Below are 10,431 nucleotides of genomic sequence, written 5' to 3' on the forward strand. Positions count from 1 at the left end.
TCTCGTACCATTGAGGGTTTGGATATGCCAGGTGGGAAGCTAGGAATAGGTGGGCAAGGCATTAACACTCCATCATATTAGTGTAGGGATAAGGTGGGTGAGGCAATGGAACTGCATCGAATTAGTGTATGGATAGGGTGGGAGAGGAAATGGCACTACATCACATTAGTGTCTAGGCCTACGAAAGTGTTAGTGATGGCTACTAGACAATTATGGACCCATTTTCCAAAAAATCCAAATTAGAGGTTTTTAAAGAAGAAGGTGGTACTTAGCACTAGGTGCACCGTTACTAATGAGATTTTTATAAGGTGTCAAGAAAATAGACATGAAAGTAACCTATGAAGTAATTTTCTATATTCAAAGGAATTTAGAGTGGAGATCCGAAAATAGGAAAAAAACCCAATAGTTTGGGCCACTTTTTGGGGATTTTTGGGATTTACAAAGGAAAAGGGACCACAGATTAAAAAACTAGAAATTTTTCTTAACTCAACATTTTCTCTAGTCATAAATGTAAATAACCTTTCCTCAGTGAAGTTTCTTCCATAATTTATCAATTTGGGAGATAATCAGATTCCTTAAGGTTTGGGAAAAAAATGCAAAAAATGAAAAGTTGTAATTTAACTTGTTGCAAATTTTCAATGGAGCATTAAATCTAGAGATATAAGAGTTTCCATCAACTTGTAATCATTAATAATATAAATGTATCCTACAATTTTTCTTCCTAAATCTTGTAAGGTTTTCCTCTACAACTTGTAGAACTTGGTCTTTGAGCTAATTGTGTTAGTGATACAACTGTATAAAAGGGGTACAATTGGAAAAAATTAGAAGACTATATCTTTCTTCTTATAGATAAGAATTGAGCAAGGTAGTAGTAATTGAAAATCTTGTGAAGCTTATAATACATTATAATTCATTTATGTACATAAAATTTTCATTTGAATAATATAAACTCCACGCAAGTCAAAGGAGCGAAATTGTTAGCCTAAATGAGTAGAAATTTTGCATAATTTATTAGAAAATGCATAGTTATGATAAATTTGATATTGGTTATTGATTAACAGAATTTATTGCATGCATGTTTGTGGAATAAAGGATATATGAAAGTCATAACAGGTTTGGAATGACGACTAAGAATATGGAAGATGCATAAATACATTATAGCCATGAGGAGGAATTCAAAGGGTTGAACATCAACTTGGTAATGTAGAGATGAAATCAAATAGGTATAGAGAAGGTTGAGAAAAAAAACCTAGAATCAATAAAGACAACAAGAAGCCTAAATATGGAGGTATTAAGTTATATGGTTGATAAAGAAGCATTAATCGAAGCCCAATAAGAACAAAACCACATCAATATTGTGATATTACAAATATTGAAAAAACTACAGTAACAATTAAACAAGGAATTAGACTTAATTTATGAAGAAAAACATAGATCCCATGATAGGAGGGAGAATGTTAGAAGTTTTAGGCACTCTAGAAGTGATAGTAGACACGAACACAATTCAACAAGACATTCATCTAGAAGGGCATAAGAATTCTTAGAATCTAAAAGTAGTCAAAGTTAGAGAAGGAGGTCTATGGTGGATGATCTACAAGGAGAGTTTAGGAATATTAAGCCTGCTACATTTGATGTTGGTCATAAGAAGGGTGAAGATGGTAAGGCTTAGCTATTGGGGATGAGGAAATATCTCCAATTGTACAATTATTCATTAAATTTAGAGGCCATAATTGCAATATACCATCTCCAAGGAAAATATCTAATCTGGTGGGACTTGTTACATAGCATTTTTTCGTTGTCCCTGTACTCCCCGTTCCTTGATCCTGGAGGACCTCTACAGTGAACCCCACATGCTTTCCTTTCATGAAGAAACTCCCATTGTGTCCCTCTTCATGAGAAGAACAATTCCCTTTTGCACCATTTCCCACAAATCTTCTGTTTTTCCCAGTTCAAAAGACCGGCGATAATGACCTTTGTCCTCCTCGCACCAATATGTATGGAATAAAATTGTCTCTATCACTGATCGGAGAGATTGAGCTTTGTTTTAGTTGCGCTGATCCTCTTTTGGAAAGTTTTTTAAATAAGGCGTCAAAGCTTCTAGCTCTAGAAGCTTCATAACAGAAGTCTGGTAAATGGTTGAGCCAGATGGAGTCAAGGATGTCAATTTGGGCCCCTTTCCCTTATAGGGATGGAACTACCTCAAGTGATAAGACCTTCTCCCATGAGAAGAGGAACCATCTCCCATCTATTCATGCTATATAAACCTCCCTTTTTCCCAAGCACATGCTAGTGTTAAGATTGGTGTGCTAATGCTAATTAAGTTTACAGTGAACAACAAGCTATTCATAGTTGTAGCTCTCTAGTTATATGTGAGGGAGAAGTGTGAATTTGGTTTAGTGTGAAGCCTAAAGGGAAGAGCCTTAAAACTGGATTTAAGAGATCTGTGGTTTGTATCTTTTGACTCAGTTACTGGAGAATCCACAGTATGAACATTTTTATGCCAATGTTTCAAATCCCAACTGGGATCCATCATCAGGGCTTATGAATGATGACAAAAGAAGAGCTGCTAAGAAGGAAATAAATAATAATGAGGAAAATAAATTTTAGAATCAGCAGAATGTCGGGTGAATATTTATTATTAATTAATTTATTAATTAATAATTCATTCAATTATTTATTATTAATTTATTTATTAATTAATAAATCATTCAATTATTTATTTTTATTTTTATTTTTATTTTTGAGTTTTATATATATTTTTTTTTTTATTTACAGGTGAATTAATAAATTAATTTAAAATTCAAAACCTAAATGGTAATAATAATAATAATTATTTAATATATGATACTATAATAAATTTTATTTTATTTTATTTTATTTTTATTTTATTTATTCATTTATTTAATTATGATTCAAGTTGGGAAATGTTTATTTATTTTTATATAATAGTATTAAAGATTAGAGAAATAAGAATATTGTAATCAATAATAGTATTACAATATTCTTATTTCTCTAATCTTTAGTACTATTATATAAAAATAAATAAACATTTCCCAACTTGAATCCTAATTAAATAAATGAATAAATAAATAATTGAATAAATAAAATAAAAATAAAAAAATAAAATAAAATTTATTATAGTATCATATATTAAATAATTATTATTATTATTACCATTTAGGTTTTGAATTTTAAATTAATTTATTAACTCCCCTGTAAATAAAAAAAATATATATAAAACTCAAAAATAAAAATAAATAATTGAATGAATTATTAATTAATAAATAAATTAATAATAAATATTCAGCTGACATTCTGCTTATTCTAAAATTTATTTTCCTCATTATTATTTATTTCCTTCTTAGCGGCTCTTCTTTTATCATCATTCATAAGCCCTGATGATGGATCCCAGTTGTGATTTGAAACGTTGGCATAAAAATGTTCATACTGTGGATTCTCCGGTAACTGAGTCAAAAGCCTTAAAATTATTATTGTTGAGGCCATCATGGAATGCTAACGGAAGTGTGTTGGAACCTGGTTTTGTCGGAGGAGAACAACAACATCAAGATAATGATTGTAATCTATTCTTGATTTAATATATATGCAAATATCGATTGATTTCCTACATAATGTGTCACCTTACATGTTTATGGCTTAATGTTTCTTGACTTGTTAAGTAGGCTGAATTACAATTTTTCTATTATCACGGTTGTTTTTTTCTATTGTTTACTTGTTTCAGGTGTTCGAAGAAGGAAACAGGAGATATCTGAAGCGAGAAAGCAAGGTCATCACCAAATGGGATAAGCATATTAAGAGATAGGCCCGAAATCTTCCATAGAATGTCTTGTTAGTGGCTAGACCTGCTATCAAGTTAGAGGAATTGTTTGTGTCCATAATTATAATTTTACTTCACCACAAATTGGCGAATCTACTGGGGAACCAATCCTTCTGTTTGTTTTCTTGGATTTTCATTGTTTTTTGTGAATTTTTATAGTTTCAATATTTCCCTTTAGTTCTGTTTGTTTTCCTTTGCTTGCTGCTTTGGTTTTGAAATTCATAGTAGCAAGTCTAGTCCCAACTTTTAAAAATATTTATTTTTTTCTTAGCATCCTCACTTAGCGCGCTTAATTCGCTGACAATCACATTGATCAACGTGATATAATGAGGAATAGTCTTGCCAAGCCCCTTCTGGCGGTTGTTGTTAGTTAGAAAGTTGCGTTGATACCTATAAGTGAAGATTAGGGTTCACCCTAGATCTTGGCCAGTGCACTTTCCTCTCATGATTTCTATCCTATAAGATTTTTAGACTGTCTTCTCCCTGACTAGAAAGCTTCTTTTCATTTGGTTTGTTTGCTTATCGATTTGCCATCTTTTCGCTTGATTTCTTGGGTCATTGGATGGTTAGTGCAACTAAGGCATCTACATTGTTATCCATTGAGTTGATTGTAAACTCAGTGAGTCAAGGTGTTGGTGCATTTACTCGCATTTCATTTATGGTCCTTCTACGGATTTGACCTCCATTACACAAGTTTGAAAAGTTTTCATTTGCTTGTCTAAACATCTCTTTTCCGGCATAGATTACATTGCTTGTTTTTTTTTTTGGCAAAGCTTTTGTGTCATTAGTTTGAAAGAGATTCTGTCTTCATGGTTTTCATTTTCTTGAGAATCAATTGTCTCGAAAAGATTTTCATTCAAGTGTTTTATGATAAACTCATTTTCTCATTTCATGAAAAGTGAAAAATTCTAGTTTGTTGCATCAATATGTTATGGTAGTTAGCATCATTGAAGGCTATGATTGCATTGGCATTTGAAAAGAAAAAGAATTCTCTTTGATTTTGAAAGGACTATTAGAGTGTACTTGTTAGGAAATTAGGAATTGGAATGTATTTTTCATTAGTTTATTTTCTCGAAAAGTGAAGTAGTGAAAAATCATTTTTCTTTCAATTTCTTGGTTTCTTGCATTTGATTGTGTTTTCTACCCTATCTAGTGTAGACAATTCATCGAATTGAAAGGGTCTTGTCTCATTTAGCTGCATTTGGGGAATTTCGAGTCACATTACTGAGGCCTGAAAATTAAGATATAATTGAAGATAAACATTAAAATGAACTCAATTAACCTAAGGTGCATTTGAAACCTAAAGATCATATCTAGAAGGTCTAGGCTAGAGACATGTTCCGACATCTTTAAACCTAGCAGCTATCGTTAGCTTCGGCACTAGATAGTGCTAGCACAGATTTGTGCTCCCCGTACCATCGAGTATATAACAGGAGACCCCTCTAGGTTGCATCCTTTACCCATAGGAAGTCGATTCTGCCACCTTGCAAACGTCATACACTGAACACATCATTCGGGGAGATTGCTTGCTTGTACTTCTTGGTCTGCTAGGAGGTATTCTACAATTCACGGTTTCCTGGTAATCCTTTTTACCTAGATCTTCTAGAGTAGTCATTTGATATTTTTGACTCATTAAATTTAAAAGATCATTCGATCTCTTGTCCTTTTGAGCTCATTTCCAATCAAAAGAGATATAATCATCTTTGTTTCCTTCTTGACTCTTAGAAAATGAAAGAGCAACAATTTATTTATGTGTCTTAAAAAATTGATTGATTACGATCTTATAACATCTTGTTAGTCTTTTCTAGACCAAGTCATGAGTTTTCCCTAAAGAACATTTTAAATCCTTGAAATTTATCTCTCTTTTCCTATTAACTAAGACAAGGTCACTATCACTAAACCATTTGGTTCACCTAGTTCCTCTTCCTCTCCTCCATTTGAAAGATTTTTGGAGGAGATTTTTCCTGAATTACCAGAGTCACTCAAGGACCAAGGTGTTGAACTCAAAATCGTTCTAAGCATTCAACTTTTGTCATCTCATCCTCCACCTACTTTAGATGTTGGGTCACTGTTGAGGGCCCCGAAGTCGGGTCGACAACAAGGGGGATACCCACCCGGTCCGGAACCTGGTTGGCGGCTCCATGCCCATTTGGAGTAGCGGGTCCGACTAGGGGTAATGGGACCAGTTTCTCAATGTGAAGGGTGTGCGTGTGTGTGTAGAGTTTGATGGTATTAATCTAAAGGTTTCTCTAAACTAGTCTTAATCTTAACTGCTAAACTAACTCTATGCTAATGTAATCTAATGAAGAGAAACAGTACATCTAGTCTACGCTAACCCGGGGTGTTTTCTTTTGTTATGCGATCTAGAAAGATTTCAAGCAACAGCTGGTAATAAAGATCATTCAACTGTTATCAGAATATAAATCGATAAAGATAAACCATTCTGCATAAGAAGTTAGGCAGAGTAGTTGTGAACAACATATCGCATAATCAGTTTTCTATATGTCAAGCATAAATAAATGACCCCACCGTACATAAGTGCCAAATGGTAATACAGACATTCATACAGTAACATATAAAGAACTCAGTTGTGTATTACTTTAGCGATACTAGCAGAATTTAGTCAAGAGATAAAAGTACCATTTATGACTGATTTCACTAATAAACTTCAAGCAATAATGATTTATTCGTACTTGTTCTAATATCTGCTAAGAGTACAGAAGTGCAACATCAGTAACAGACATTAAAATGCAAACATAAATAAATCTCGATCCATCCATTCATCAAAAACCTCCTCTGAGGGTGCGGAAGTGCATGTTTTGAGGACAAGTTTTTTGACAGATTTCGGACCCCTCTCCAAATGCCATGAGAAGGGTTAAATACTACTAACTAATTAATCTTAATTACACGAAATTAGGGAATCGGCTTCAAATGACCGCCCTTTACTAAAAGAAAATTTATTTCTAAAACTTTAAATCTAATTTCTGACCGTTTCTGTATATTCTCTTTAGTGCTGTCAACAGCGCAACGTTTTCCTGGGAACAGTCGGCTGGCCGCCTTCTTCTTTCGCTCGGGAGATAAAAGTGGAAATAACAAGAGCTGGCACTTCCTTCTGACAGACCAGAAGATATTTTCGAAAACCTTTCTCTAGCTGGGTGTATTCGCCGCGTGTATACTTAGCACAACCCAGGTTCTTCTCGAACTGATTTTGCTGTTGCTATTCCAGTTTCCGGTCGTGCGAATGACTGAGTGGGTTAGGAGTCGCGCTGTATGGACAATCCCCTGTTTCGAGAATTGTTTCCGCTCTTTGTTCCAGACTTTTCTGGAGCGTCTTCCTTCTCATGCACTTCTTCCTCTGCTTTACCAAGTCTGAGCTTCAGGATCTTTTGTGAACACACTGCTTTTGTGCGCCTTTGACTCTGAGTCCTGGATAGTCTAATTTCATCAGTGCTGGTTGGCTTATAATCTGGAATCCGCGGACCTGCTGCATGCGGCATCCATTTGTGGAGGCATCTTCTGTCTGCTGTCTGATTGGCGCTTTCCCTTTTTCTTTAGATATTTCCTGCATATAGATTTATATTAGTTGCGTGTCTTGCAGTCTACGCAAAGAAGAAGGGAAATGAAAAGATTGACATGAAAGCATTAAACTCCAATGAATGCATAATCCTGACATTCATCATGGCTTGACTCTTCGAAAAATGCGATGCAATCATTCCTTGATACTCAAGCATGCGGTCATTAATTTCCTTTAAGGCGCGCGCTTAATCTTGGGTCTATCGAGTATGTCGGAGAATTCGTGCGATGAGTCTTTTCATATCGCAGATTGCAGATCGCCGATATCGCAAATTGCAGATCGTTGTCATCGCAGATCGCTGATCGCAGATTTTATTCAATGGTTTATGCCGCCTAGTGCGACGTTTGCGATGTGCGATGTCGCATATCGGCGATCGGCATTTCTTGAAGGTCTTCTTTTTAGAGAGCGCTTGGGATGCATGCGATGCGATGAATTTCGCATCGCTCTTTCGTAGTTTTGTTTTCCGCGCTTGGGTAATGCTTCAGCCTTCCCTTGCGATGCGATTTAAGCCTTAGGGAGAAAAATACAAAAATTTAAAAAATATTTTTGGGATTTTTCTTTCAGGGTCCCCCCCTTTGCTCGATGTTATTGCTAATATCGAGCAAAGAGGGGGGGTTGTTGGTGACCACAACAATGGCGATTCACTGTGAAGAACCAGTTATCTCTGCTTGTTCTATTGCATTTTCACTTCCAAAACAGAAATTTTTTTCTTATGCCTAAATTTTGTTATGGACAGATAGAGTATTACCCCTTATCCCGTCAATGATGTTTCGTCACAACTTTTATTTCATTCCGATTGTTTGCTCCCTCAGGGTTATTTCTTGTATTCACACCTAGACATTACTCAGTGCTTTTCAAAGACAAAATAAGGTCTTCTTTGCGTACTGGCTTTGTAAAATATGCTCATTTGTCGTAGGTAGAGCCTCTGCTGCCCGCAAGCGTCCATAGCCTCGACAGGGTTACCATGTTATCCAGCAATGATCTTTTTTCCTGTTTAAGGTTATTTACAACATACCAGAGAAAAATCCTTTTGACACTTTTTCTTTCTTTTTTGATTTTTTATTCTCTAAAGAACAGTGTCTTGGTTTGGTGGCCAAATTATGACACAGTCATTCACTTGATTTACACTTTTGCTGAACAAGCTGGCTCGTGATGAGACCCCTTGTCTTTTGATTGCAACAATCTTGAGTCGTTGCCCTGTTTTGGTAGACAGTAGTGGCAAAGTCAGCAAGTTATAATATCTGTGATCATGATAAGCCGGCTCGTGATGAGACCTCTCATTCTTTGAGATATAGTGTTTTCTTGGATTGTTTCTCTGGATGCTGCGATTTCCTTAATAGGGAGGAAGTCATTGTTTTTCCTTAAGAAAGCTCTGGACGACAATAATAGAGTTTAAGAACAGCAGTTTTGCAGAGAATAATTATTTTGCTATTGATGATGCTTTTCATTGCGTTGGCATAAAACAATTTTTTGCCAAAAGTTACTTTCATCCTAGATTTCTTTATGAAGTTGAAACTAACATCATATTCAGGCTAAAGTTAACTCTATCTGTCAATAATAAAAGTCAGATTTTTTTTGAAAAGTTTTACTATTTATACAAGTGAAATCAAAATCTGATAGAGAAATGGTATGTTTCTTCATGAATATAATTTATGATCATTCACTACCAACCTTATTTATAAGAAATAAAAACTTAAAAAAAAAAAAAAAACTAAAATTATCTTACAAAAATAGAAGGATGACCTTCTATGGAAAATACATTTTGAGGATTTGTCCATTCACAGGCAGAGAATCTCTCCTGCCTGTCAAGTCCTGCAACACAAAAGTCGACGGGCCTATGACCTCTACGATCTGAAAAGGACCAAGCCATAGCTTCTGGAATTTCGTATGTTTGCCCTTTTCTTCATGAGCCTTATCCCATTTCAAAACTAAATCTCCCATCTGAAAGTTTTTTCTGGTCATTATGTTCGAATCAAAAGAGGATTTTATCAGCGCTTTGTGGTGAGCATGGGTTTTCTTGGCCTGTTCTCGTTGTTCTTCTAGCTTGATTATTTCCATTTGCCTTAGCTGTAAGGGAGAAGTAGATACTTCATCAATGTATTGTACTAAGGACAAGGAGGGAATGACTAAGTGAGTAGGAAGAACTGCTTCTCTCCCGTAAACTAAATTAAAGGGATAAGTGCCGATAGAGGCTTTCTTTGTAATTTTGTCTGCCCATAAGGCGTTTACCAGCGCTTTATGCCAATTCCTTTGGTTTTGGTCGACTGTCTTTTTGATAATCCTGATTAGGTTTTTGTTCGTTGATTCAGCCAGCCCATTACCTTGCGGATAGTAGTTGGCAGAATACTTCAGTTTGAACCCTCTTTTGAGCATCAACTCAGTCATGGTATTTCCAGAAAAATATGAAGCATTATCAAATATTAAGGCCGTTGGCAATCCAAACCTAGTAATGATAAACTGATCTATGAATTCAATAATGTTTTCAGAATTAGTTGTCTTGAGAGGAACTGCCTCTACCCATTTAGTAAAATAGTCAGTTGCCGTGAGGATATACCTATGCTGTTTAGAGGAGTGAGGAACGATCTCACCTATTATGTCCAGGCCCCATTGGCTGAACGGCTGTTCGATGTTAACCGGCTGTAGTGGCATGGATGACTTCTTTTGTTTTCCTGCAGCAGTTTGGCAGACTTGGCATTTCCTTACGTGATGGTACGAGTCTTTGAACAGCGTGGGTCAGTAGTATCCTGCACGTAAGATTTTGTGTGCGGTGGCTTCTCCAGCATAGTGTCCACCTGCTGGTCCATCGTGGAGTTCCTGCAAAACCTTTTCTGCTTCAGTTTTCTCAAGACATCTAAGGAGCACAGAATCATAATTCCTTTTAAACAGGACATCATTTACGAGCTGGTATTGTTTAGCTTTTAATCTCAGGGCTCTCTTCTTGATGTGATCCAGGTGAAATGGAGCATGCCCGTTTTTCAGGAAATAAATGGTGTCAGCATATAATGATTGTGCGTCGTTTAGG

The sequence above is a fragment of the Pinus tabuliformis genome, chromosome 2_2 (assembly GCF_031772625.1).
Source record: "Pinus tabuliformis cultivar Carrire ecotype Pingquan chromosome 2_2, CPIR1, whole genome shotgun sequence".
Taxonomy (NCBI): domain Eukaryota; kingdom Viridiplantae; phylum Streptophyta; class Pinopsida; order Pinales; family Pinaceae; genus Pinus; species Pinus tabuliformis.